Raw genomic sequence first — 14,544 nt, 5'->3', positions numbered from 1 at the left:
TAGGCCACTGGGCCTGGAAGCAGGAAGATCTTAATTTAAATCTTGACTTAGATACTGAATAACTGTGTGATCTTAGCCAAGTCACTTAACTTCTCTTTGACTCAGTTTTTTCAACCTTAAAATGGAGATAATTTTAACTGGCAAATTTGGAATTTGAACCTGTCTAGTCTCTTTCTACTGTGCCACATGTCAAAAGCCATAAGATTCTATGTTACAATAACAATGAATCTAATTAAATATTAGCCAGTTGACAACCATAACTTCAATTCAATTCAACTAGGGTATATTTCTACCATGTGAATGATACTGTATGAAGTGCTGAAGCTATAAAGGCAAAAGGGGAACAAAGTATTCTTGTGGGGGATGGAAGCAGCACACAGAAAAATAAATCTAAGATACATACAGGTGAAAAAAAGCATGCCCTCATTGTCTATATATTAGGAAGCTTTTAGCCCTTTTCAATTTTTAAGAGTGATTTCTTTTTTTATTTATTAATTTTATAATTGTAATTTTTTGGACAATACATATGCATGAGTAATTTTTTTTACATTATCCCTTGTATTTATTTTTTCAAAATTTCCCCTTCCTCCCTTTACTCCCTCCCATAGATGACAGGTAATCCCATATATATTAAATGTGTTACAGTATAATCTAGATACATTATATGTGTGTAAATCCAATTTTCTTGTTGCACGGTAAGAATTAGATTCTGAAGGTATAAGTAACCTGGGCAGATAGACAGTAGTGCAAACAGTTTACATTCAATTCCCAGTGTTCCTTCTCTGGGTGTAGCTGTTTCTGTCCATCATTGATCAATTGGAAATGAATTGGATCTTCTTTATGTTGAAGATATCCATTTCAATCAGAATATATCTTCATACAATATTGTTGTTGAAGTGTATAGTGATCTCCTAGTTCTGCTTATTTCACTCAGCATCAGTTCATACAAGTCTCTCCAAGCCTCTCTGTATTCATCCTGCTGGTCATTTCTTACAGCGCAATAATATTCCATAACATTCATATACCATAATTTACCCAACTATTCTCCAATTGATGGGCATCCATTCATTTTCCACTTTCTAGCCACTACAAAAAGGGCTGCCACAAACATTTTGGCACATACAGATCCCTTTCCTTTCTTTGGGATATAAGCCCAGTAGTAGCCCTGCTGGACCAAAGGGTATGCACATTTTGATGACTTTTTGGGCATAATTCCAGATTGCTCTCCAGAATGGCTGGATTCTTTCACAACTCCACCAACAATGCATCAGTGTCCCAGTTTTCCCACATCCCCTCCAACATTCATCATTAGCTTTTTCTGTCATCTTAGCTAATCTGACAGGTGTGTAGTGGTATCTCAGAGTTGTCTTAATTTGCATTTCTCTGATCAGTAGTGATTTGGAACACTTTTAAGAGTGATTTTTTCTCAGAACTTGCATCTCTCCCTTTCTCCTCCATTCTCCTCCCTTCAACAGTACTTTTTTTCTGTTTTTAAAAGACAATTTTCCTTTTCTCCTCTTCAAAGAATATAATGTTTTACAACCTTGATATATTATTTTATACCTATCAGATTGGCTAAAATGATAGAAGGGAAAAATGACAAATGTTGAAGGGAATATGGAAAGATTGAGATCTTAATTCATTGTTGGTGGATCTGTGAGCTGATCCAACCATTTTGTAGAGAGGTTTGGAATTATGCACAAAGTTTATTAAACTGCCTATTTCCTTGTTTCCCAAGATGATTAGGGAAAATGGAAAATAACCTACATATTCTGAAATATTTATAGCAGCTCTCTTTATGGTGGCAAAGAACTGGATATCGTGGGGGATGCCTGTCAATTGGGAAATGGCTAAACAAATTATGGTATATGTTCAGGATAGAATATTACTCTGTTGTAAGAAATGATGAACTCAATGACTTTAGAAAAGCATGGAAAAACCTCCACAAAATAATAAAGAATGAAATAGTAGAACAAAGTCAACATTGTATACAGTAACAGCATTAAGAACAATTTTGAGCACCTAAGTCATTCTGATCATTATAAATACCCAAATTAACATCAAAGATCCCATGAAGGAAGATGCTATTTGAGTTTAGAAAGGAATATTGTGGTGTAGGTTGATTTAGAAAAATGTGAAAAGAATTGGACTTATGAAAGAAAATGTCATCCATCTTCAAAAAAACAAATGACAGGAGGAAATAAACACAACATGGTTTATATGTCTGTGAATGTATATTTGTATATATGTATATATTCATATATATATACATATACATGTATATAATCATATATATATATGTGTGTGTGTATATATATATATATATATATATATATATATATATATATGTATATGTATCCATATTTAATTGTAGCCTTCTTTAGGGTAGAGCGGGAGGGGAAAAAGTAAAAAATACACCACAAAGAACAGAAGAAAATCAATAAGCAAGCAAAGGAAAGTTGGGTAGCTTTGAAAAAATGTGTAGTATTTATTGTATAGGTTTTCTTGAAATGGAAATATATTTTCTCATCTAGAATTCTCTCTTATGGTCTGCTGTGTACATGAAATTTTTTTCCTCTTCTCATTTTATATTAAAATGTAAACACTTTAAATTACCAAAAAAGAATATTATATATTTTGGGGTGGCTATTAGCAAAGGGCAACAGAGCATTATGGATATGGCAGTAGATTTAGCCAGATAACATGAATCTGAATTTTAACTTTTCTACTTACTACTTTTAAGACTACTATTTAACTTGTTTGGGCTTCTGTTTTCTTATGGGAGATAAATGTTATCTAAGCTCCTTTCTAGTAGTACAAGTTATAAGAAGGACTTCAATAAACCAATCTTTGATAATGAATGTTAGATTAGGACATGGAGCTATATTAGACATCACTTATTCCAGCCATTCCATTGTTAAAGTGAAGAAACTGAGGTTTCAAGAAAGGAAGTGACTTTTGTAAGATCATCTAGCTTAGAAATGAGCGTAGTGATTAAAATCTAGGTCTCCTGATCCCCTGAAAAATTCATTATTCTCTGTACTCCAACATGATCCTTTCTGCAAGTTTTGTTTATCATCCCCCCCCACCTTTATCAGCCAAGTCACCTCCTTGGGAAGCTCTGTGTCACTGATAGAGCCACAGCATTAAGCAGGAAGAAAAACATAGAACAGTTTTTTTTTTTTTTCTAAATAGAGAAAAACATCTTTGTCAGCATGGTCTGAAGGTATTGGAATGTTTTCTAGTTTTTACATGACCTAAGAAATGGAGTTAGGTTTTACAATAGAACAAAATTGTGATTTATTGTTGTTGTTGTTGTTCATTATTAAAAATTTTTAAGTCCCTCTCACCAAAAATAACTTTGACATTTAGGAGTCAGCTCCTGGGTGCATAAAGGGAAAACAGCCAGAAAAGATTGTGTAGAAACTGTATGACTACTTTTGTTCCTTTTATTACCATTGGGGGAATTGTATTAACACTTCCCCCACTCAGCAAACTACTAGGGAAAGAGACTAAGAGGATTGATTAAATTTCTTTTCCTAACATTAGAAAAACTTATTCATTTTACCTCTTTAAAAAATGTCAGTTTGGTTCAAACTTTATAAAAGCATCACTTTGGGATTGTACATATGAAAACTGTGAGAACTTCTTAGGACAGACATCAGTTCCTGAAGTTCTGCCAACATATATCAAAGTAGGACTTAGTTATTTAGAAGCATTGTCACTCAATGATGAGACCGAGGCATAGCTGGTCCATTTGTTTCAGCGGCCTTGAGAAAGTTAGTGAGAGAATGAAAAGGCTATTGGATTTGGATGAGGGCATAGATTCAAATCCTGATTTAGTTATTTCTTCCCCATTTCATTTAAAGCAAACCATTCTACTTTTCTAGGTCATGATATCTTGATCTGTAAAATGAGGAGTATCAATTAAAAATTTTTCTCAGACACCTTTCAGCCCCAAATATTTAGAGCTGGAGGGGTCTCATAAGTCTCTACTCCATTAACTTTATAGAAAAGAAAACTAAGTTCCAGAGATATTAATAATAATTGGAATTTATATGGGGCTTCAAAGCTTGAAAAACTGCTTTACATATAAACCATGTCATTTTTTTATCCTCTTAACATAATGGGGAGGTAGATGCTTTTAAAAACCCTATTTTACAGATGGGGAAACTAAGCTCCAGATGTTAACACATGCCTATAGTATGATTTGAAATCAGATCTTCTTGATTTCTAGACTATTAGTTTGTCTACTGGGCCACGTAACACTCAATTTTTTTTTTTTCTCTGTGTCCACAGAACTTAGAATATATAATGCTCCTTCATTCATTCATTCCTTCATTTGACTGAAATCACACAGCTAATCAAAATGTATTTTCAACCAAAGTTCTCTAATTTCAGAATTCAAGTTCTATGTTTCCACTGTACCATTTGCATCACTCCACACTCAACCTGACTACAGACAGAGATTACACTCAATGACAGTAGTAGCTGGAAGGATAATATCAGCCAGCCAAGTCACGGCTAGACCCATAGCAGGAATCCCGTTCCCTAGCTCTGTGTTTCTAGGCAGGGTCCTAACACTGACTTTCTCCAAATTTGGGCAGACTACACCATTTTCAGCTCTCAGTTTCAGAAAGCACAGTGGCACCAGTCAGCACTGGTAATCACCAAGTGTCGAAATCAAGGAATCACAAAGGGAGGCCCTGGAATGTGTGGCTGCCTTCCAGCTTTCTTACTAATAGGTAAATAGTATTGTTGTCTCACTCCAGTCTAAGAGTCTCTCTCCCCCCAGCCACTTTCCACCTTCCTTTCCATACTCTTGGAGTGAGCAGTTACTGTATGCCCAGTACCTCTCCCCTTGTAAGGAGTTAGCTTGGTTATGACAGGAAATATGGGAAGTTCATGATACAAACAGAGAGTGCCCCAAGATTGATCTCCTGTGCTTTCATCTAGGTCTCGTGCCCAGTGCCTCGGGGCTCCGTGACTTTCTCCATGCACAATGTTTCATGAGAAACGCTGGTCATTCCTTGAACCAAGCCCAAGCCCATGTCAGTAAAGCCTGTGATCGATTTCCCGTGCCATCTTGCAAAACAGATTGAAATATAGCACCTTTTAACCAACTCTCGGGGTAAACAATACAGCATGTACTAGGCTTCATAAACACTAGGCTTTATTACAAAGGGCATTTCAAACGCAGTATGATAGGACTTGACCTTAAAAGCTATAGACAATCTAGCAGGGCACAGACGGTTTCATAAAGTACAATCACTTCCTGGAATTCTTGGGGCAGTGCAGTCGGAGCCGTGCAAATCCTGTTTTCCTTGCATTGTTTCCTGCATGTGAATATCATCAGTCTAGCAGGTTCTGTAACCATGGCACTTGTAAACAGCAGAGGGAAGACTTCTGATAAAGTCACTCGCCATTACAGTTTCAAAGATTTTTTATTTTTTTTATTTTTTTGGGAAAAGACAATGACCTGGATGCACCACTTCTCAATAGACATCTGTCAAGCATTCTTCTGACAACTAGAAAAGTTTAAACACACACACACACACACACACACACACACACACACACACACACTCACTTTTTCATGATATCAGCTTCATATACCAAATCAGAAAAGATCATCAGCAGTGAATGGATACAGCACAAATTTTAAGTTATTTTCCTCAGCTTTTCTACAATGTATCTGCAACTTTATACAAAATTATTCCATGCTTACTCTATGATACTCTATAATACTCTGTATCATTTCTCAACCAACATCATAGGTTTCATGCTTCTCCATACCCTCGATATAAATTGACTCCTCAATGGAGACGAGCTTATTTGTGAAACATGCTGGAAGTTCTAAATTCAACATATACTCTAGAAAGAATAGAATCTATCTTAAAGATAAAAACAAAAGTCATTTCCCATTTCCAGACCATAGTTTTTGAATTTTGATCAAAGACCTATGTTCCATTTCCTGGACTCAAGTGCCCTTGTTGAAATGAATGCTTCTAGAGCTACCCTTATAGTGTGATAGATTAAATCCATCCCTATAAGAAACTACTCAAAATTAATATGACTGATCAGTCACAGTGGGATTGCAAATGGGTATTTTTTTTTAAGTTGAAGAGAGACTTTGTTGCTCATATTCATGGATATGGCCGTGTGATTTCAGAAAAAGCTAAAGCTAAAGCTACTGAATACTTTCATTTATACCCAATTCTCTTTCTATAATATCATCTAAGTTTTTAATGTTAATTAGAGTGTGATATTGGGAAAGTTACTTAAACTCTCTGAGTTTGTTTCTTTAACTAAAAATAAAGGGTTGAATTAATTAAGAATTTTTAAAAAATAAATATATGGATTTATACCTATATTACAACACAGGCTTTTATACTAAATTTATATTTGTACCTGTTTATATCTATGTTTGCAATATGTACATACTTGTAATACAAATATAATCATATATATAATATGTATATGTATAATTTATCCATCTACTCATATATTACAATATCAACTGCATCCCATTTAGAATTGCAAACATTATCCAGGTTTTAAACACACATATACCCACATACATACATACCACCCTCCCCTTTCCCCCCAGACCATGGAACACATTGATGACAACTGTGCTCTGTTTCAGTTGAAGGAAGATTCTCAAAAACAAAATACTGACAAGAATAAAGATTAAAGTCTCCATTGCACACTTGTGTTTTCATAAGACTGTAGTTATTGATCTGCTAAAGGGCAGAGGATTTTCTGAAATTTTAGATTTTCTGTTTCTGTTTAATTTTGTATTTCAACTCTCATTATTTTATGGATACTTTCCCCTCTACTATCCAGAAATAATCTGAAACAATAACACCAGCCACAAATTCGATTTTCTAATATACTAGATTGACATAGAGACTTCATTGTCACTATGAATAATCTTAATAATAGGGATATAGGTTTTCAACTCTGTGGGTATAACATAAATCAATATTGATGATGGTATATTTTGCAGTTTGCCAATGGGTTTAGTGAACTGCTTTGGTCAAAAAAAAATTCCTAAGCTAGTTGCCAAGCCTTTAGTGATGAGCCTTATTGAATTTAAACAGATCGGTCCCTAAACAATTGGATCAATATTCTAGTGTAGAAAGGTCCATCATGGGTAAAGCTTTACTGGCTTTGTAGGTTGCGACTGGCCTAGAAAGTAGATGGTGAAGATTCCCCCCCCTTCAACACAAAAGTGTGGGACCATCATTATGGAGTGTTACATACACTGTTCAAAGCAATCACTATTTCTGGGTCACTATTGCTTAACTTTTTCTGTGTTACAAGAGTGGATTTATTTGGAGAGAAGGAGCTAGCCAGGTGACTCAGAGGATAGAGCACTGAGACCTTAATTCAAATTCTGTTTCAGATACTAACTAGCTGTATAACACTGGGCAAGACATTTCACCTCTGCTATAAATGTTCCTTAATTCTGAAAATAGAAATGGAAATCACCCCAATATCTCTGCCAACAAAAACCTGTAGATAGTGCTAGCAGGGTGTGATGTATAGGGTAATATAGTCAGACATGACTGAACAATGATCTATCCTGAAAGAATGGTGATTTAAAAATAAAAGGCATCAAGAAAACTTATTTTAAGCTATTTATAATTTTATGAAAATGAATAGCTTTAATATCTATTATTTTACCCAATTCTCATAACAACCTCAAGTGAGCATAGATAGGCATTATTGACATCTTGCATCAGAGGAAACTGAGGTCCATAGCAATGAAATGATTTATTCAAGGTCACATAGCTAATATGTTGCAGAGTTAGGATTTGTACAAAGTTCTTGCTATTCCAATAATAGCTTATTTTTATAGGAAGGAAGCAAAGGAAGAAATATGTTTATTATAAGCTTACTTTATGCCAGGCTCTGTGCTAAATGGTTTATAAATATTATCTGATGACAACTCTGACAGGTAGGTTGCCACTATGCTCTCCATTTCACAGTTAAGTAAATTGAGGCAGAAAGAAATCAAATGACTAGGGACATACAGAGGCTTTTTAAACTCATCTTTCAATATTCCAGGTCTAGAACTCTATCCATCAATCTGCCATAGCATTAGAGCACTTCATAGTTTGCAAAAACACACACATGTGTGTGCATGTGCACACATACATACATACACACAAAAACCATGAGACATGTAGTATGTCTATCTTTGTTTTACGGATAGGGAAACTGAGATCCAGAAAGTTGAAATTTATCTGTCCTGATAATAAGTGACACATTAAGAATTTAAATCAGGTCTTCTGATTTGAAGCCAAAGTATTTGTTCCATGGCTGATATACTTTATAGCTTCATATCCTGATAAAGCAGGCAATAATACAAAATAATAAACAAACAACAAACAAACAAATAAATAAGATAGACTTAGTCTTGACATACTTATGAATAGCAAATTTCTCCCTCAACATAGGTCTTGTCTTCTATCAGATTTCCCTTTTATTATTTCATTTAAAGGGCTGAAGGGAGAACTCTCCAGGATCTGCAGCAATAGCAACAGAGCTGGAAGGTATGTTCTAAAGACTCAACAGCTTGAGGGGAAAATTGGAAATATCTGGCAGAGGAAGAGAGGGAGAGGCAGACCATGGGTTGGTGGTTGAAACCAACTAGCTTTTGGCAAAGAATTCTAGGCGAGTAGAAAGTCATCCACCTGGAGCTGCAATATAATTCAAACTCCATTGTCTGTCTACATTTGTCCTTTTCCATTGTTTGTTATAGGTTGTGGTGAAGTCTATTTCATGTTACTAAATTCTTACAATATTTGGTCTCTTTTTTATAGACAACTGATTATGAATTAACTGAGAAGAGACAATATGAAGACACATCTTTGGGAAGTGAGGTAATGTCTATAAGATCATTTTTTTTTCAATACTCAATTTCAATCTGTTAAATAAGGAAAAAGTATGACATAATAGATTTGGAAAAGAGTGGACACTCACTGATACATACTGCCTGTGTCACACTAGGCAAGTCATTTGATCTTTCTTTGACTTTGTAAACACTCTAGGACCATGGATATCAGCTGCCAATCTGCATTAGTAGAAGCAATTTTCCCATAGGAAGTTGCCTACACCTATGAAATTATATGTCAAGAGCAAAAAAATATTTTACATCATAGTACGTCACCTAAAAATTAGTAACATGAAATGTCACTAAAATTTAAAATAATTTTATAATTTTACAAATGAGATCATATATTTATATTTTTGATATCACGAATTTCAAAGCATCTGATTTTTAATTTGCATCTGTTCACTAATAGGATTATATGGAATAGACCTTAGAGGCAATTTAATTCAACCTTCTCATTTTATAAATAAGGAAACTGAGGCACAGAGATGTTAAGTGACTTGTCCAAGATCAGATTATTGTTCTTGAAGAGATTAAATGACTTGAGGAGTTTGCTGTCTTAGTTTTCAAGTGAAATGAATTTAAATGATCAAAATCACAAAATTAACATTATTTAATCAAGATTTGAATCCAGATCTTCTCAATTCCAAAAACAGTGCAATATCACATTGAAGTCTTTCCACTTTGCTGCTTAGCTCTGTAGAAAAGTTAGCTTTATCAAAAATTAATTGGAAACTCAATAAGTTAATTCTAAAGAATGAGTGGACAAACAAATCATAGAAACAATCAATAATTCGATTGACAATGAAAATAATGAGACAACATATCAAAATTTATGGGATGCAACCAAAGCAATTCTTAGGGGAAATTTTATATCTCTAGATGCTTAACTTGAATAGAATAGAGAAAGAAATCAATGAATTGGGTATGCAACTAAAAAAGCTAGAAAAAGAGCAAATTAAACCCCCCAATAATATACCAAATTTCAAATTCTGAAAATCAAAGGGGAGATTAATAAAATTGAAAGTAAGAAAACTATTGAATTAATAAACAAAACTAAGATTTGGCTTTTTGAAAAGTTAATCTTTCCCCAAAGTTGAACTGATATGCTGTGATTCATCTCACCTTGTTGAATGAAAATGTCTAGTGATACTCATTTGCCATATTTGCTATAGTACAATGAACTTGGAAACCAAATTCTGTCCTTGGATAAGCATGAGCAACTTCCTCTAAAGCCAAAGGGAGGAACATGCATGTCTTTTGGGCTGGACTTGTCCCCAAATATTTTATTTATTTTATAAAATTTACTTACTGGCATAGGCAGAAGGGAGATAAAACATCTCCTTTTCATGAGGGTCCCTGGGGGACAACAGACATACAATGTTACTCCAGCAGAATTCATACTGCACAAACAATACAACACAGAACACCCTGCCTAGTAAAATAAACAACACACAGCCATGAGTCTGGATTCTTTGGACACTGACAATGCTTTGTAAAATTAGATTTTTAAGTATCGTGAATTTTTGTTTATATATAAGCTAATTTTGGTTTTCAGTTTCTACATGAGTAGTAAATTCATAGAAGTATGGTATGCTAGTGTCTGTCCACCTTCTGGATTTGGGCCCTTTTTGTGTCTTATTAATGGGATTCTCCTGCTTTTTTTTTTTTTTTTTTTTGGATTTTTGGCAATCCTCTATACCCCAAGGCTGTTCTAGAGTTTTATTCTTTGTTTGGTTTCCATTCCTGGTCTGGATGTCTTGTCCCTAGTCTAGGCTCTTGTTCAGATTCTGAATCTTTTGAATTCGTGCAGAAAAAATGTTTCAATATACTTTTGTATGTGATTTACATTTTTCTCTGACCATGAGGAAAATAGATTGGTCAACTACATATAGAACTTCAGAGAGTGACAAGGATAGAATCATTTTGAAACCCATTAGTGAAAGGAAAAATAGAAAATCTTGTCACCCTGTGATTGTCTAAATGTACTTTTATTGTATGAATTTGAGCCTTCAGGACAGTATTGGCCAGTATGGTTCAGCTGGGTTAAACTCAAAGTTAGCAGCCTGTGATTTTGAATGCTGCTTCAAATACTTACTAGTGCTGTGACTCTGGACAAGTTTTTCATCCCTTGGTTTTCTTATCTATAAATTGGGGATAATAATAATTAACAATAATAATGTGTTTCTTCTTCATGTGGAAATAAAGTAAAATCATGTATGTAAGGCACTTTGAAAACCTTCAAATGATAAATGAATATTATTTTAAAGAAATAAGATAATATTTTAATGCTGCCTAGTTCTAAGTTCTAAATTACATCTGTATAATGGCCTTCAAGCAAATGTCAAAAAGTTTAATGGAGAGGATGTAACTAGGTGCTGGTTGTAATATAGGAAAGGAACAAAATTAGGAAGGTTTAGTTTGGATAAAACAAAGAATTTCCTGAACATGTTGGCTATGAGAAATTAGCCTTATTAGTGATGTCTCTCTTTTGGAAGAACAAGAATATTTGCTTTTACAGGCAAGTTATAAGATTATCTATTATCTATCTATTTACTGCCTATCTATCTTTATGTATTTGGATGTGCATATAGGTGGTGTTGCTGTTGTTCTTGTGTTTGGTTATGTCTGACTCTTCCTGATCCCATATGGTATTTTCTTGGCACAGTCAATTAACAGATGAGGAAACTGAGGCAAAGAGGGTTAAGTGACTTGCTCAGGGTCACACAAATAGAAGATGTCTGAGGCCAGATTTGAATTCAGGAAGATGAGTTTTTCTGACTCCAGGCCCAGCAGTCTATCCATTGTGCCATGGGTATATGTACATGTAAATGAGCATGTCTACATATTCATGTATGCACATGTATATCTACTATATACATAGATATAGCATCTAAATCTCTATTCTCTGCACTGTAAATAGAAATAGATGAATGTACACATATATATATAGTTAGCTTGAGTTAAAATAGGGCCTTCAGCTTTTCAACCTTCTAGTTTTAAAGAAATTACATAAAAATAATGTGTATCTATCTGTCTTATATTTTCTGTATAGTGTATAGTAGATAAATTTTTAGGGGATTGGAATTTAACTTATCTCTTTCTTTCTTAATATCTGTCCTCTATCATGGAAAGGAATAGTACTATATTCCTAAAATTTTGTGAGTATAGGTATTATATACACATGTATTCATATGTGTATATACATATATTTATAAATATATGAATCAGGCCCATGCATGTATATATATGCGCATATATATATATATGTAAAATCTCATGCATATATTTCCTCTATAGATATTTATTTATATATATATACTTATACATATCTGTTTCTTTTTCTGTTTCTGTTTCTCTCTGTCTCTGCTTTTCACTGTCTCATTCTTCTTTCTCTCTGTCACTGTAGATGACTCCTAGAGAATAACTTGAGACACACAGAATTTAAGTAATCAAAGATATAACAGTATCTGTGAGAGGTAGAATTTGAGCTCACACATCTGTTTGACTCAAAGCTCAATACTCTAGCTATAGTGCCATGTTATTCTTTAATATACTTTAGCATAAGATAAAAACATAGTGCTCATATTAATAAACATGCCTATTACTTTTCCTCTATTTGAAATATATGCTTTTACAGAGGATTGAAGTGTGTATACTTGGGCAGAGGGGAAGGAACATAAAAAAGAATGAGAGGTGCCTATCTATATGTGAACATTAACATGTATGTATATACATTTATTTATTTAGATTGTGATTTCATAATTGTAGGAAACTTCTACTGGTGGGGAAATTTCCTTTATTAATGCAGATATCAGATGCTAATCTTATTTGCAATGTATAGCTTTAGAGAGATCCCTAGGGCAATGGGAGGTTAAATAGGTTGGCCAGGTACTTGACAGACTCAATTCTTCCAATTGCCCCTCCCCTCACATACAAAAAGCTACTAAGATTTATATTAATAATAACTTATCTATACTTCTTAAGGATATTTTTACATCTATGATTGTAAATGATCCTTCTGACAATTGCCTTGTCAAATGTATAGGATAGATGTTATTATTTTTATTTTACAGATAAAACAAGATTATAAAGGTTTGGTAATTTGCTCAAAATCATATGGCAAGTTTAAATAGGTACCAGAAGCCTGTTCCTCTGATTTCAAGTTCACTGATCATTCGACTATGGCATAATTATAACACCTTTTATTAACAATGGATCATATAGATAGATCATATGGAGCTGGAGGAGACCTTAGAATTCATGTAATCTAGCCCTCTCATTTTACAGATCAGGAACCTGGGATTGATAGAAGAAGGTGACTTGGCCAGGATCACATTATTAATGTGACAACCATTCCCACTCAGTCATGGAATTCAAACCCAGGTTTTCTTAGCTCCAAATTCCATACTTTTCTCTATAACATACTGCCTCACTCAGGATTCTAAAGCATATTCCTCACAACAGCCTAGTGAGATAAGTAATACAAGTGTTATTTTCTGCATTTCACTGATAAGGAGACCAAGGCTTTGCAAGGTAAACAGGGTTGTGCTGGAGCCAGCTCCTACCAGCTTCTACCAACTCCAGAGAGTCAATTGTTTCATTTTACTTCTCAGAAATAAGCAAATTTTAAAAATCAGAGCTTGATTTATTGTTCTGTTGATTCTCTAGAATTAAGAAAATGAAGGATAGAATATTAATAAAGGAAATTAAACTTTAAGATGTGTCAGGCTTACTTCTTTCTTCTCCTCCTTCCCTTCTTCCTTTTTCTCTTCCTTCTTTCCCCCAGACACCAAGTTACTAAACATTTACCAGCCCATCTCTGGTTATATGTCTTATCCCTGGTCACATGGCTCCATGTGAGTCACTTGCTAAATTATATCAGGGTCCTTCTCAAAATATTTTGTACACAGTATATCCTAAAATCAGATATGGGTCTTACTCTGACATGCTAATATTCTTCAAACTTAAGAGTACCTTTAGGTTAAGTTTTCCATATTTTTAGAATATAAATTTTGCTGCTTCTTGCAGATCTCTGAATAATCTGGCATATAAAAACTTCCTTAAGACAATCTGAAAACTAGATAACATGGACAATTTTTTGAGTAAGAGTTTTCAGACTCCTCAGGTCATATTATTTTTCCTATGGGCATCCTCCAAACTCAATAACCAGAGCAATTCAGTTGCTAGATTCAATGAATCTGTAGAATTGATTTCCTGGTGTGAAACTCTGCCCACAATAAAATGTGGTTATGGAGTTCCTTGTTGTAACTTATATTTACTAACTGAATGTGGGACATCATCTTCTCCAAAAGGCTGATTCAGACTCAGTGACAAACAAAGGCCTCTTCAAGTGAACTCAGCCCCAGAATAGCATTTTTCCTAATTTAGAAAGTGAGGAATGAATTATCAGTTTTCAAACAAGGACTCATTCAACTCATTCAGAAGCAGAAATTTTCCACTGTTTACAAATTACATCACTTATTATCAAACTTTCCTACCCAACACTAACACTCCTCTCCAAGGAGGAGGGGGTAAAAGTCTTTTTTTTTTTTCTTTCTTTTTTTTTTAATATGTTTTTGAAAAAAAAAAATTGGTTAAAGTTCTTAACCTAAGGCAGGGTTTGCCTAAGAAAACAT

General features: G+C 34.1%; 2 long non-coding RNA genes across 2 annotated transcripts in view; one reads left to right on the top strand and one right to left on the bottom strand.

Moving 5' to 3' along the window:
• LOC141553307 (uncharacterized) overlaps window positions 1-14,544 on the bottom strand; it is a 276,064-nt gene that overhangs the window by 127,818 nt on the left and 133,702 nt on the right. The window lies entirely within an intron of this gene.
• LOC141553300 (uncharacterized) overlaps window positions 1-14,544 on the top strand; it is a 90,287-nt gene that overhangs the window by 13,971 nt on the left and 61,772 nt on the right. Inside the window, exon 2 of the long non-coding RNA XR_012485386.1 lies at window positions 8,835-8,894. This is a non-coding gene — a long non-coding RNA (uncharacterized LOC141553300). The remainder of the gene's footprint in view (window positions 1-8,834; window positions 8,895-14,544) is intronic.

The sequence above is a fragment of the Sminthopsis crassicaudata genome, chromosome 1 (assembly GCF_048593235.1).
Source record: "Sminthopsis crassicaudata isolate SCR6 chromosome 1, ASM4859323v1, whole genome shotgun sequence".
NCBI lineage: Eukaryota > Metazoa > Chordata > Mammalia > Dasyuromorphia > Dasyuridae > Sminthopsis > Sminthopsis crassicaudata.
This window is presented reverse-complemented; position numbering and strand designations above follow the sequence as displayed.